Source organism: Petaurus breviceps, unplaced genomic scaffold (assembly GCF_028583685.1).
Source record: "Petaurus breviceps papuanus isolate PSGF00001 unplaced genomic scaffold, PetGlider_PUasm1.0 131, whole genome shotgun sequence".
NCBI lineage: Eukaryota > Metazoa > Chordata > Mammalia > Diprotodontia > Petauridae > Petaurus > Petaurus breviceps.
This window is the reverse complement of record NW_027185674.1, coordinates 590,787-606,249: the sequence shown is the minus strand read 5'-3', so window position 1 is coordinate 606,249 and position 15,463 is coordinate 590,787. Positions and strand designations below refer to the sequence as shown.

The window sequence follows — 15,463 nt, the reverse complement described above, 5'->3', positions numbered from 1 at the left end:
AGATAGATAGATAGATAGATAGATAGATAGATAGATAGATAGATAGATAGATATAGACATAGAGATAGATACAGATATATGCAACAAACTGTGGTTGGATAATGAATAGGGCCCAGAATTAAAAAGAAAGAAAATGAAATTAATTCTTTTGGGAAATTATGCAGGGTTTTTAATGGCCCCAAGTTCCTTTTATGAAAAAGGCCAATCTTTTTTTAAATAAAATTTTGTTTTCATATTTTATATCACACCTACTATAACTTTTTCTCCTCCCCTCAAGGAGAGCATCCCTCATAACAGGAGTCAGCAAAGTACAGCCCCAAGGAACAAATCCAGCAAGCAACAATTTGCTAACCTTTGCTTTATAACAAAGAATTTTAAAAAGCACAAAAAGAAAAGTTTAGAAAAATTAATCAGTCCATCAAAAAGGCTGACAGGTTACACAGTGTTCCACAGTCTTAGTCATCTACCTCTGAAAGAAGGAGGGTGGGGAAAGACATGTCTTTTCCACAGCATTATTCTTTCAGTGATGCTGTAAGGCTTCAAGTCATGGGATACCCAAACCTTTGAAGAAGTTGTGAGTCACCTAGAGGGTGTTGAAGAGCTTCATGCTAAATATTCGTTCTATCTGACCCCAGAAGGAAGAAACAGGAGACAAGGATGGGAGTTACAAAGAGGGAAATTTAGACTTGATGTCAGGAAATACTTGTTAATAATCAAAGCTGACCAAAAGTGGAATGGCAAGTGGGTAGCATAGTGGCTAGAGCTCTGGGCCTGAAGTCAGGAAGACCTGAGTTAAAATCCCGCCTCAGACACTTAGTAGCTGTGTGACCCGGGCAAGTCACTTAATCCTGTTTGCCTCAGTTTCTTCATCTGTAAAGTGAACTGGAGAAGAAAATGGCAAACCATTCCAGTATCTTTGCCAAGAAAACACCAAAAGGAGTCATGAGGAGTCAAACACAACTGAAAATACCTGAACAACAAAAGTGGAATGGGAGAAGTGATGTGTTCCTTCTCTTTGGAAGACCTACAACAAAGGCTAGAGGGCCATTTGTTGGCTATGTTATAATGGAGATTCCTTTCTCGTGTGTGGCTTGAGCTACATTGGGGGTTCCTAGACGGCAGGGCCTGTCTTTTGCCTTCTCTTGTATCCCCAGCACTTAGTACAGTGTCTGGCACACAGCAAGCACTTAATAAATGATTATTGACCAACTGACCAGAAGGCCACTGAAGTAACTTCTAACCCTGAAGTTATGCATAGTCTACAATGTACGACAGATGAATCATTGTGTTGGAGAAATACCATAAAGGATGTCATTAGAGATATATAATCAGAAAAGGAAGTAGGCTAGCCATCTCGTGAGGCAATCTAGGGAGCTAGGTGTCCAGTGGACAGAGCACAGGCCTTGGAGCTGGCAATGCCTGAGTTTGAATCCAGCCTCAGACGCTGACTAGCTGTGTAAACCTGGGCAAGTCACATAACCCCTCTGTGCCTCGGTTTCCCCATTTGTGACATGGGAATGATAATGTTGTTTTCCAAAGAGGACCCAGGGCATCAAGGGTGATGTCTTGACTTTTGTGTGAATTGGATTTAGATGAGGCAGAGTTGGCCAAAGTCATCAGCCTCACTCTCTTCCTGAGACACTGAAGTGCAGTGGCAGGAGGAAAGACAAGATGCCTGGTGACATCCCAGGATGTAGGAGACGACCTTGTCGTCTTCAATGTCTGACCCAGCGCGAGGCGCCCTCTAGCACCTGCTTTAGCCGCCTTCATAGCTGTTGAAACAAAGTGTTCTCATGCACTCACTCCTCCAGGGAAAGTCTTCCCGGGCTTGGGCTAGACACCCACCTAACTCACTGACAGGTTTGAGGCCTGTTGGTCACTCTCAGCCTGGCTTAGTCCATCTGCCGAGATGTCTGCTGCACATGGTACAGCGGGGATAATAATAGCACCTACCTCGCAGAGTTGTGAGAATCAATTAAATTAACTTATGTCAAGTGCCTTGCAAATCTTAGCACTCTACATAAATGCTAGCTTAAAAAGGAAGAAAAAAAGGAATAACCCAATGGGATCAGCCCGCTTACTCCTCTGGGATCCACACTATGTCAGAGAGTAACAGGAATCACTCAGTAAGTATTTATCAGACAGTTACTGTGTGCTGAGCACTGTTAGCCTCTGGGGATCAAAAGACAACAAAAGGAAGCAATCCCCGCTTTTGGTCGGACCCCCAGGAGAGACTATGTGGGAGGACATAGACAAGAGTCATGCAGCGTGAATGGTCAGATCGTGATGCGTGCCATGGGCCAGTACCCATATCAGTGGGACCACAGAGACATCCAGTTAACTGAAGCTGTTCCTTTCTGTCTTTGTAGCAGTCTGCTGAATCTTCTCGGCTCTCATCAAGTGATGGGAAAGGTGTTTTTCATGTTGGAATGTGTTCAGAGAGAATGATCCTGATCGTTACCAAACACATTATCTCTTAAATTTAATCTCCAGCAAGGTAAGCTCTTAAAACTTTTTGTTGTCTGTTCGTGTACTAGTCATCTTGAAATGGTAAGGGTCTAATTCACTGTGGGTGATGTGGAAGGTGTTTTGCAGGCCTCGGAAAATGGGCTTCACGTGGAACAGTATAGTGGAAAACATTTAAACAGTATGACTGGGGCCATAGAAAACATTGAGTTAGGCATGTTGGCAATTGGCCAGTTATGCCTAACATTTTGTTTTCTTTTCTTGGGGCTTAGGTTGGGGGGGGTGAGGATGTGGATGAGGACTGAGAGAAAGCTAGTCTGCCAGCCTAAATGCATCATGTTTTACCATCCCCTAAGGACCTTTAGCCTCCTTGGGTCACATTTTCTTATTTCCCCCTTTATCCTAGCATTTAAGGCCCTCTATAATCTGCCTTCATCATATCTACTCCATTCCTGTCAAGGTCTGTCTCTTTGCTGTTCAAACATGCATTTTATCATACCATCCCTACACCAGGGAAACACTTACCCATCCTTTCTCTTTAGCCAAATTCTCATCCTAGCTTAAAGCCCTCCCTTCTATGAAGGCTATAGCTGAGAGAGCAGAAAACTGGAAACTGGGAGGCAAAGGTTCTAGTCCCAGTTCTGCCTTTGACTACTTATGTGATGTTGGTCAACAGGCTTCACCTCTTTGGCCTCAGTTTCCCCATCTCTAAAATGAGGAGCTTGAATCAGGCACTCTCTAAGCATCTAGCTTTCAATCCCGTGATTCCTTGAGTACCCCCACCTCAAAGTGAGCATTCTTTTCCCTTTTTAGAGCTATATACCATATGATTATATGTACTTGTTTCCTCTGTCTCTCACCACCCACTCTCTCCACATAATAAAAATAATCATGATGGCACTTTACAGTTTGATTTCATATTCAGAATCTACTCTGTTCTAATATCATCATTAATCTCCACACTTAGGCATCTTCAGTTGAGGGAATTTTCCTTCTTTGCCTATAAATGTGTGGTCCAGTTCTTTCCTTTCCTTAAAAAAAAGAACAAAAAATTCTTCCATTCATTCTCTTCTCCTTCATGGCCAAACTTCAAGAAAGAGATTTACATTTCTGCTTTAGGTCTTTGCCAACCATTATCTCATTATAAAAAATAGCATCTACTCATATGGTACTTTTTGATTGATTTCTTATTCAGAAGTATTAACTCTTATAATACACAAAATTCCAACAAGCTTTGTTGTCAGATTCCTAGCCCAGAGAAGAATGGAAGCAGCAAATGAGAAGAGGAATTTGGGGCCTGCTAGAGGGTGGTATTCTGATAAAAGCAGAGAGATGGGACAGCCTGACATGGGGCAGGACAAGGCTAGAGAACATAGAAAAACTATGGGGAAAAAAACAGGCAGAGAAAACTGCAGAAAATGTCACAACTTCCAGGAATTTACTGTAGGTACCAACAGCTCCATATACCTCAGTCGCCTCTGGGGGCATCCCAGCTGTACGTTGCCCAGGCCTAATGCTAATTGGTTCCCGCAAAGCAAAACAGGAGTATAAAAGGTAGGTCATTTCAAAGAGGCGACGTTGTAACTGGATGAGGTGTGTTTTCGGACCAGCTGTTGGCTCTATCCACACTTAGTAGTTAGAACCGGGGGCTGGAGAAAGGGGTGGCCTTGGGATAGCCCCCACTTGGGCATGTGACTTTGCAGTTTTATTCAGTAAACCATCTTTATGAGTTCCCAGGGGCTGCCTCACACTTTTTTTTGCTGTTATTCAGTTATTTCTGAATCTTGGTGACTCCATTTGGGGGTTTTCTTTTCAAAGATACTGGAGTGGTTTGTCATTTCCTTCTCGAGCTCAGTTTACAGATGAGGAAACTGAGGCAAACAGGGGTAAGTGACTTGCCCAGGGTCACACAGCTGGTAAATGAGGCCGGATTTAAACTCAGGAAGATGAGCCTTCCTGATTTCCAGCCCACTGTGGTACCTAGCTGCCTCCTTACACTTACCTAGCAACTGTTTTCTGTTTGGCCAGATGCCCTGATCTCCACCAATCAGAGAGTTAAGGGGTTGGGGGCGGTGCAGACTGCTACAATTGAGAAATAGAGGAGTTTCTAGTGACTGGGTGAATTTGGGGAAGGGATGGCAGTGGGGGTGGGGGTGGATAGCTAAATTCCTAGCTTCCTTAGAAGCATATCTCAGGGGTCACATCCTGTGTGAGGCCTTTCCTGGGTTCCCCTTATTTAGCACTCTCAACTTTCTGAAATCATTTTGTATTTATACAAATATCGGTCTTGAGTAAGACCCTGGAAGTTCCTGTGGTAGAAGGAAGCAGTGCCATCAGTTGCTGGCACACAGTTCCTAGCTATGAGACAGAGGTGATATTTCTCACCTCTTTTACAGAGATGCATTGGGCTTGCCCTGGGGGTGGATTGCTAAAGGCCTGGGATGGAAACAGATTGAGAAAGGGTTCTTACTCTAAGGTGACTTAATGTTTCCTACTTTAGAGACAGGGACTGGCCCATGTCAGCTGATACCATTCAGATGAGTCATGCCTGGCTAGCTCTGATATTGATCATTCATTGTTGATTGAATAAAGTTCTCCTGAGTCTGAGTCTGACATTAAGGCAGCATCACTACTTGCTTCCTGCAGTGATAAAAAGTGAATATACTCGGACTCCTTGGCAAGAGGCTGTGACCCAGACTGATAGCAACCTGGTGACTCCATACACACTATCTAGGCAAGATAATTCGGAAGATAAAGTAGGGCAAGACTTCTCCCACTAAGACTTCTCCCCCAGCTTCGCTCCACTAAGTAGAGGGACCTATCTCCAGTCATCCTGATTTATATCTTTCCACTGGATCCAGGAGGCTCCAGAGGAGAGAGTGAGGCTGGGGACTTTTGCCTCCTTAAATCCAATTCAGTTGCAAGTCATGACATCACCTTCCTGATGCCATGGTCTTCCAGAACAAGGACAAACAGCCATCACTGAGTAGTCTAAGTACAGTTTTCCATTGTCGCACAATTATCTCAAAGCAACAACAACAAAATAAACAAAACTGTAACAGTAATTTGGATCACAGAGTCCGGGAGGGAGTATTTGTTCTTTCCCCCTCCTCCTGCATCACAAGACACAAACCTAAATGACAATCTGTTAATAGACAAGGTATTATACCAGTAATTCCTTTACTAAGTATGGATACTTCTCTCTGAAATTTGGAACTATTCCCAGAGGGTTACAAAACCGTGTATACCCTTTGACCTAGCAATACTACTACTAGACATTTAAAAGAGCAAAGGGGCCTATATGTACAAGAATATTTCTAGCAGTTCTTTTTGTGGTGGCAAAGAATTGGAAATTGAGGATATGTTCATCAATTGGGAAACGGCTGAACAAGATGTAGTATGTGATTGTGATGAAATACTCTTGTGCTCTAAGAAATGCCAGGCAGGATGCTTTCAGAAAAACTTGGAAAGACTTACATGAACTAAAGCAAAATGAAATGAACAGAACCAGAAAAACAGTATACACAGTAACAGCAACATTTTATGATGATCAACTGTGAATGACTTAGCTATTCTCAGAAACACAATGATCCAAGACAGTTTCAAAGGATTCATGATGAAAAATGCTATCTACCTCCAGAGAAAGAACTGAGGGAGTCTAAATGCAGAGTGAAGCACACTTTATTATATTTTATTTTTCTTGGGGTTTTTTTTTTGGTCTGTGTTTTCTTTCACAATATAACTAATATGGAAATACGTTTTGCATGACTGCACATGCATAACAGATATCAAATTGCTTGCCTTCTCAATGAGGGGGCAGGGGAAGGAAAGAGAATTTGGAACTCAAATTAAAAAAAAAACTAATGTTAAAATTGTTTTTACATGTAATTAAAAATATTAAATGTTGAACAATAAAAAAGTATGTCTCTCTGATCAAGAAAATAGCAATGCTGTCAGAAGAGTGAGAATTGGTCAGTGCCCTTAAGAGTCTTTAAATAATTAAACCTTGGGCAGTGGAGATGTATTGACACTTTGTAATGAAATCACTGGGTATTAACATATTGTTAATACATTAACATCTCATCTATGGTTACATCCTTTGGCTCCTGTTAGTTGAGCTGGAGGAGGTGGGGAGACAAATCTCCCTTCCCTTACAATATATTTCGAGCTGAACAGAATCTCTGGGGTCATCTAGTTCAGCCACTTCATTTTTACAGTTGAGGGGGTTGAGACGTGAAGGCAATGTGATTTGTCCAAGGTTACACCAGAAGGAAGTGGCAGAACCAAGATAGGAACCCAGGTCTTGTCCTCTTAACATTCCTACCATTCTGTGATACCCCTCCACTTCCTTTACAACAAGGCCAGTCTCCTTCACTCAGTTCTCTTTTCCATCCATACACTAGTGATCTGACTACTTCTAGGCATCCCTGAGTGGCTCCTGAGAATACAGTCACTTGCTACCTTTCCCGGCTACTCATGATGATGATGATGATGATGGTGACGATGAATTTTTAGGGTTTGCAGAGCCTTTTTACAAATATTTCTCACAACCACCCTGGGAGATAGATGCTATTATTATCCCCAATTTACAGCTGAAGAAATTGAAGCAAACAGAGGTTAAGTGACTTGCCCAGATTCACACAGCTAGTAAGTGAGGTTGGATTCAAACTCAAGTCTTCCTGACTCCAGATCCAGTGCTGTCTCTGCTCTCCCACCTAGCCGCCTTTAGTGGTGAGATTTGTGGAAGGCCATGCATCTCCTTTTTCAGCCCCTCAGCTTCCCAGTCTCCTGACACCTAGATAATAGAATTTGCCTCCCTCTAGAGGAGCCTCTCTGGGAGTTGAATATTTTTTTTTTTTATTTTGGGGGCCTATCTTGGTGTGAAAAGCAGCAAAAAAAAAAAAAATAGCGCATCATAATGGTGGGTTGTTGAATTCTAGAGATAAGATCTGGAGCCTTTACTCTGGTGCTCAGAGGGCCCTGAGGCTTGAGGTGCAGAGCAGCAGAACAGAGAGATACAAGACCAGGGGTGCTGATGCACAATGAGTAGTCTTTCCGCTCCAGCTCACCATCATTCACAAGTGCCACTGCCCAAGGACTTTTCCAGGTCACTCGGAATGGGGTGCTCTAAACTGGACCAGACAACGTAAACACCTACTTTACCCTCCAGCCATTTTTCCTCCTTCCCTTCCTCTCTGCCTATTGCTGTTGTAAAATGCAGCCTAAAAAGTAAGTCAGATATTTTAGACCATTTTATTGTTTCCTTTGGGTATGGGTGGGGGTGGAATTGGACCTGTACCTGCTCTCAGTAAATTCACTGCAGGAAGTGAGGAGGAAGAATGGATGAGGAAGGTGAGAGGAACACGCTTATTTCCTAGATAATAATAGTAGAGATATGTATATATATATATATATATATAAGTATGTTCGTATATGTATATGTGTATATGTGCATACGCACACGTGTATACACGTGTGTGTGCGTATATGTATATGTGTGTGCATAAATGTATGTGTGTGTTTGTTGTTCAGCCACTCAGTTGTGTCTGACTCTTCCTGACCCCATTTGGGGTTTTCTTGGCAATGATACTAGAGAGGTTTGCTATTTCCTTCTCCAGCTCATTTTACAGATGAGGAAACTGAGGCAAACAGGGTTAAGTGACTTGCTCAGAATAACACAGCTAGTAAATATCTGAGGCTGGATCTGAACCCAGGTCTTCTGACTCCAGACCTAGTGCTCTATCTACTAAGCCATCTAACTATCTCTCATATATATAAAAAGAGGGTAGATGGGGCAGTTAGGTGGCACAGTGAATAGAGCATCAGCCCTGGAGTCAGGAGGACCCGAGTTCAAATCCAGCCTCAGACACTTGACACACTAGCCATGTGACCTTGGGCAAGTCACTTAACCCCATTGCCCTACCCTCCCCCCTCCAAAAAGCAAAAACAAAAAAAGGGTAGATCCTCGCACATACATCCATGTGTTAATCTATGCAATCATATGTACATATATTCCCTATTGTGGTTATTTCCCATTATCCTGTTAATAGCTGGCTTTGTATGTATTTGCATGTTGTCTTCCACATTCGATTGTAAGCTCCTTGAGGTCAGGGACTGCCTTGTGCTTCTTTTGGATCTCTGGTGCTTAGCACATACATGCATAGAATAAGTACATGTGCACCCTATTCTACGTCTTCAAAATTTATAAAGCGCTTCATTTACTTTTTAAAAATTTGAACTTCATAGCAACACTGTGAAAGCTGCTCTAGGCATTATTTTTCACATTTTACGAATGAGGAAACCGATGCACAGGGAGCTCAAGCGACTTGCTTGTAGTTAGATACTGAACCTCAGAGGTGGGATTTGAACCCAGATCTTCCTGAGTCCAGATCTAGAATGGCTGCCCCTGGTCCATGCTGTCTCTGGTGCCAGAAACCTTTGAGCGAGACCAGTTTCTGCATCTTTATTCTCTCAGCTCCAGCTGATTCTGCCACATTCCTTCTCGGGTCACACGCTTGCCACTTCTCCTATTCATTGTTCATTGTCTCCACCAAGGTCCCAGCCAGACTCTCGTGCTTCCCTACCCGCTCACAGCAGGAGAAGCTAGATGTTGGATCCTTAGTGATAAATCTCAGAGGGAAAGAGAGGCGACAGTCAGACTCAGATCTCAGACCGGACAGTTATGTGCCTGCCTCTGTAGCATGGGAATGTAGGGCCAGGGATGATTTGGAAGGTCAAAAGCAGGCGGGAGAGGAAAGTCTTGGATTTGTGCATGGCTTGGTTTGGTTGTCTGGGGCTAAGCCCTAGCCCTGTGAGCAATGACCCTGCTTTTCTCTTTACCCCTTACATTTTCCTCTAGGCAACACCTTTCACATCTGACCCTTCATCTCTGTTAATACCATAGCTACTCTACTTCAGGCCCTTATGTTGACAAGGCCTGATGATTTCACATATCTCTCCAGTATGCCCCCATCCTTCCTCTGACACGGTCAGCACTCTAGTGCAGGCCTCACTCCTGGACTATTCCAGTAGCCTCCTGGGGTCCTGCCTGCCCCAAGTCTTTCCCCACTCCAATCCATTCCCCACTCAGCCACCAAAGTGATTTTCCTAAAACACACCTCCTTACTCAATAAACTCCAATAGCTCTCTCTTGCCTTCAGGAACCAGATGTTCTGTTTGGCATCAAAATCCCTCATAAGCTAGCCCCTTCCTAGTTTTCTAGTCATCTTATTCTGTAACACATCCTCTTGGATCCAGTGACATTGGCCTCCTGGCTATTTCATGCTCTATCTCTTGGCTCCAGACATTCCCTCTGGCTGTCCGCCAGGCCTGGAATCTTCTCCCTCTGCTCGGACTCCACATCTCTCTGGCTTCCTTTAAGTCCCAACTAAAATCCCACCGCCTACAAGAAGCCCTTTTAATCCTAAGGCTTTCACCTTCCAATTATTTCCTTCTATCCTGTTAATTGTGTTATTCTTAAATTCTTTTTTAAGAATTAAAATTAAATTCTTTTTTTTTTTTGCTTGTTGTCTCCCCCCCATTAGACTGTAAACTCCTTGAGGGCAGGGATTATCTTTTGCCCCTTTATATCCCCAGTTCTTAGCATATAGTAGGCATTTAATAACTGTTTATTGAATTTAAATTATCACCCCTCACCCGACTATTACAGCAGCCTCCTAAAAAGCCAGTATCCAGTCTTTCCTTTCTCTACACACCTGACAAACTGATACTTTTTTTTTCCTGGAGTGGGGAAGGCAAGGCAATTGGGGTTAAGTGATTTGCCCAAGGTCACACAGCTAGTGAGTTAAGTGTCTGATTTGAGGTCAGATCCTCCTGACTCCAAGGCCAGTGCTATATTTATTGTGCCACCTAGCTGCCCCAAACTGATACTCTTAAATCACAGATCTGACTGTGTCACTCTCCTGCTCAAGAAGCTTCAGTAACTCCCTGTTGCCTCCAGGTTAAAACACAAACTCCTTTTTTCAACATTTAAAGCCCTTCACAGTTTATCTTCGACCTGTCTTTCGTGTTTCTTATTATTCTATCTCATACATTCTATGTTCTGGTTAAACTGCCCCACTTACAATTCTCCACATATGAGATTCTGTCTTCCACTTCCAAGCTTTTCCACAAACTGTTCCTCATTTCTGTAATGTTATCTCTCTCCTCATGTCCACCTCTTGCAACTCCCAATTCCCCACAAGGTTCAGCTTAAATGCTACCTTGTACTGGAGGCCTTTCCTAGTTTTCCCAATGCTGAGGGCCCTGCCCTGCCCCACAAATGATTTGAGCCCTATTTTATGTAGATCTTACATTTATTTATCCATGTCCAGTGGAACAAAATCCTTTAAAGATGAAGGACTCTCCCGTGTTTATCTTTGTATATCTGGGGTCAAACACAGTGCTTAATACTTACTTCTGGAATTGTATTGGCTTAAACAGTCCTATCAAGCAGAGTTTGTCTTCTCTGCCCAGCCTTCCTGGTCTTCTCTTTTTCTTTCCTCAGTAACAGGTGCTCAGTGCCCTGATGATTCCAGCTCTCTCCCTACTGACCTCATAAAAAACCTACTCATAGGAAAAAATGCAGAACTCATTTGTTCTAAAGGGTAAGTGACTGATAAAATTTATCTTATCCTCACCCAAGGAGACTGTTTACATTTAAGCCTAGCTTTACACCAAAAAAAAAAAAAATGGCTCTCTTTGTGCAATTTCGGGCATTAGGGAGCTCTATTTTGTGTTAGTGGACCTTCGTGGAAGGCCAGAAATCACAGTGTCTATGATTTTAAGATATCAGATACAATCTCTTGAGCCCAGCAATGGTTATGTATTTTAGCAAATGAGAGATATCTGCAATAACTTTGGACCTCTGTCTGAACTCTCTCACAACACTTAGAAGTCAGCCTTTACACTTGTAAATGCTTTTAATTTTGTGCATAGAAAATCACAGAATCTTAATGGATTACTCAAATGAAGCAAATCCTGGCAGCAAGTTAGCTAGCTAATAGGTTGCCATTTTCCAGTTACATCATGCTTTAACTCACTTGAAATGCATAAATGTTAATGAGGTTAATGGTGAACTTCCAGCACTGTGGTATAATGATGATTTTGGTCAGATCAGGCTGACCCTTCAAACTGCAGCCTGTCTAGCCTGTTCCCCTTTCTGTTGGAGTGGTGCTCACCCAAGTGGTTCTGAGGCAGGGCTGTACTGGTAAATGTGTAATAACCGTCTCTCCAGAGGGGAAGAACTACATGCAAGATACACTTATGAGTTTAATTTACATTATTAACACATTCTTAAATCTAGACAGGAGGTAGCTAGGTCACATAGAGGGTAGAGCACCAGCCCTCAAGTCAGGAGGACCTGAGTTCAAATCCTGCTTCTGACACTTACTAGCTGTGAAGTCTTCCTGACTCTAGGCCCAGCCCTCTATCCACTCAAAGCCTGAGTAAATGTTTAGTAAATACTTTTTTATTCATTCATTCCATAACACTGCATTATCCTGGTTCTCCTTTGAGCTTTCTGACCTCCCCTTTCTTATTGATAATTTTGGTTTTGATTATCTCCTTTACTGGTTCTTTCTCCCCTAATGTAACTCTTTCCCCCAATTCTGTCCTCAGCCTTCCTCCCTCTTTTCTTTACACCATCTCTTCTGGCCCTTCTTTCTAAAGGAGGAGTTTACAGTCACAAAACCCAAGTTCAAATACCTGCTGTTCCACTAATTAACTTAGTTACTTTGGGCAAGTCTTGGAATTTCATCTATACAATGAAGGATTGGAACTAGTTCCACAGCCACATCTAGAATCCAATGAACTTGTACAACTTCAGTATCACTTCTCTAGTGATCATCTTCAAGTCCTTACCTCCAGCCCTGACATTCTCCTAAATTCTAGACCACACTCCTATCTACTGTTAGAATTCTTTACTCCACCAGCGCCTCCAACATCAACCCAAGATGGGCTGATCATCTACCCTCAGGCTGGTCCTCCTCCTGACTTCTGTTTCTGTTAATAACACTAAGGTTCAGAGGTTCAAAACCGTCTTAGTATAACTGATGTCATGTTGCTTGCCTTCTCAATGGGTGGGGAAGGGGCTGAAGGGAAGGAGAGAAACTGGAACTTCAAAATTTTTTAAATTGCAGTTATCCTTTCCACATCATTGGGGTTAGGGGCATAGCACCCCCAAGACCTGAAAAATCCATGTAAAATATTTTCGGCCCTCCTTTTGTACCAGAGAAGAAGTCTGAGTTTTTTCTTTTCCTTTTATGGGGTGTTTAGAGTGCCTTACTGTAAAATTTGGGCTAAGTGTTTGGTCTTCTGCTGGCTTTCATGTGTTGTCTGCAGCTTCTGCAACCCCCCCCCCAAATTCCCATTTAATTTCTTATGCCCATCGTAATATATCAAAACCTACAGTGGGGAAAGTCGTGATGCGGAAGGTATAACTGTACTCTTAAAAATAAAGAAATAAACAAATGGGAAAAAAGTTAGTCTCTGGCATCTCCCCTGCCCCACAGCTCAGCAATCGCTGCATTCAATAGACTTGACTCCCATAATCCTCTTGATGACCATCGTCACTGCCCTAGCTCACACCTTCGTCAGCTCTTGACCATGTTTTTAGCGGTCTCCTAACGTACCTTCTTGCCTCCAGTCTCTCTCCCTTTTCACCTATCCTCCATGCCACCTCACTTCCTCTGATCATGCCACTCCTCTGAGCAAAAGCTTGAATATGAAGTGGAGTTCAAAACCCTGTGCTCGCCCTTTCAGGCCTCCAAGATCTGGCCCTGCCCTACCTTTCTAGTTTTCTTTCTTTCATTACTATCTTACAGAAATCCTAGGTGGTGCAGTAGTAGATAGAGCGCCAGGTCTGGAGTCAGAATGACCTGTGTTCAAATCTGGCCTCGGATATTTACTAGCTGTGTGACCTTGGGCAAGTCACTTAACCCTGTTTGCCTCAGTTTCCTCATCTGTAAAGTGAGCTGTATCTTTGCCAAGAAAACCCCAAATGGGTCACAAAGAGTCAGACATGACTGAACAACAACATGCTTCAGCCCAACAGGCTACTCCCCAAACACACCAGGTATAGGACCTTGGGCTTCATCCCATTGGCGATGGGGAACCATTGAAAATTATTGAGGAGGAATATAGCATAATGGGCCAAAAAGTGTGGGGAGGTGAGCTTAGTCTAGGCCCATTCCTCTTCCCAAGACACTTAATCTCAATGACTGGTCAGTGGTGTCCTCTTTGGATACAAGATATAACTTGGCCAGGTTGAGAAGCAATTTTTCCTTTTGAATCTTGGCAGCATTTACCAATGTCATGGCCTGAGAGCACTGACTTGGTACAGTCCAGAACAGAACCTTCTGCCAGTCTGAGAGGAAAAGGATCTCTTCCAGAGACTGCTCATTTGAGCAATGGAGTGGACAGATGGCAACAGCAGGAATAATGGAGCTGCATTGGCAGCCAAACGTGCAGAGTGCAAAATGAGCAAACTGGCAGCTGATGGGAGCCCTCAGCAATGCTCAGTCACATGCATGACTACCGTGCCCAGGTATCTTTCCTCTTGCAGACATGTTCTCTTTCTTCTGCCTCTGATGTGAAAATATTATATTCTACAGCATTACTGGATGCTCTCTAGCCCGTAAGGCACAGAGCAAAGAGCTCTGGATATGAAGTAGGGTGACTCAATTACCTTACATAAGTCACTTCCCTTCTCTGGGCTTCCATTTCCTCTTTTGCAAAATGAGAGGGTTAGTTTAAATGGTTTCTAAGATCCCTTCCTGCTCTAAATCCTATCCTGCTAACTAATAAGCAGAACCATTTTTTTTCTGTAACATCTTTTCAGGCAATTCCCAGAACCCAGGTTTCAATAAAGCCAACTCATCTTCACCCAAGTTCTCTTGAAGAATCACAGATCTAGGGTCTGGGAGAGACCTCAGAGGCCATCTAGGCCAATCCCTTTCTTTATTTTTCAGATGAGGAAACTGAAACACAGCAAGTCACTGAGCAGATAGCACCCTCCTAATGTCTCTTCTTTATGGCGGATCTCTCATTCCTCGTTGTCTCTCTCAATATTGTGAACATTTGTGTTTGGGGATATCTGGAAAGCATACTCACACATGCCTACTTTTCCACAGTGACTGGGGTTTTCAGACCTACTTCTAGTCACTTGAGCTTGAGGATAACTGCTAATGGCTAGGTAAGATACAGATGAAGTCAAGCATTGGACGGGGAAAAAACAGGAATCAACAATAAATGCTCTAAACCAGGGATTTCTTAACGTAAGGTCCAATCCTTGCCTGTGAACTTGATGGGGGGAAAATTGCATGTTTATGTTCAGCAACCTTTACTTTCCTTTGTAATACTATGAGTTTTAAAATTAATATATTTTAACATTGTGCATTAATACTGCATAATTATGCATATATGTGTGTACATATACACACACATATATATACACATACATACATATACATATATATGCTTTTAAAAATAACATTCTGAGAAGAGGTCCATAGGCTTCACCACACTACCCAAAGAGCCCATGATACACAAAAGGTTGAAAATCCTTGTACTAAATCAAGCATTTATTAAAGTGTATCCCCAATAATTTCTTGGGAATTGTGCGTATTTGTGCACCAAAGAAGTAGAAAATACAGGGGGATGGAAAGAATGGAAATAAGTATTCATATAATGCCTACTATGTGTCACACACTGTGCAAAGTGGTTTTTGTTTTTTGCAAATATCTCATTTAAATACATACATGTATATATGTACATATAGATGTCTCTCTATATCTGTATATCCATATCTCTATCTATCTATCTATGTCTATGTATTTATCTATATGGAGAGAGAGTGAAAGGGGGGAGGGAGACAGAGAGAAAGAGAAGCAGAAACAGAAAGGGGAGAGGCATGCGGGGAAAGAGGGAGGGAGAGAGAGAGAGAGAGAGAGAGAGAGAGAGAGAGAGAGAGAGAGAGAGAGAGAGAGAGAGAGAGAGA

General features: G+C 42.7%; 1 protein-coding gene across 7 annotated transcripts in view; it reads left to right on the top strand.

Moving 5' to 3' along the window:
* The window catches only part of MAPK4 (mitogen-activated protein kinase 4), a 241,106-nt gene that overhangs the window by 53,883 nt on the left and 171,760 nt on the right, over positions 1–15,463 (top strand). For all 7 annotated transcript variants that reach the window (XM_069104223.1, XM_069104190.1, XM_069104219.1 and 4 more), the window contains one exon: positions 2,370–2,497. The gene's annotated coding sequence lies outside the window, so the exon portion shown is untranslated. The remainder of the gene's footprint in view (positions 1–2,369; positions 2,498–15,463) is intronic.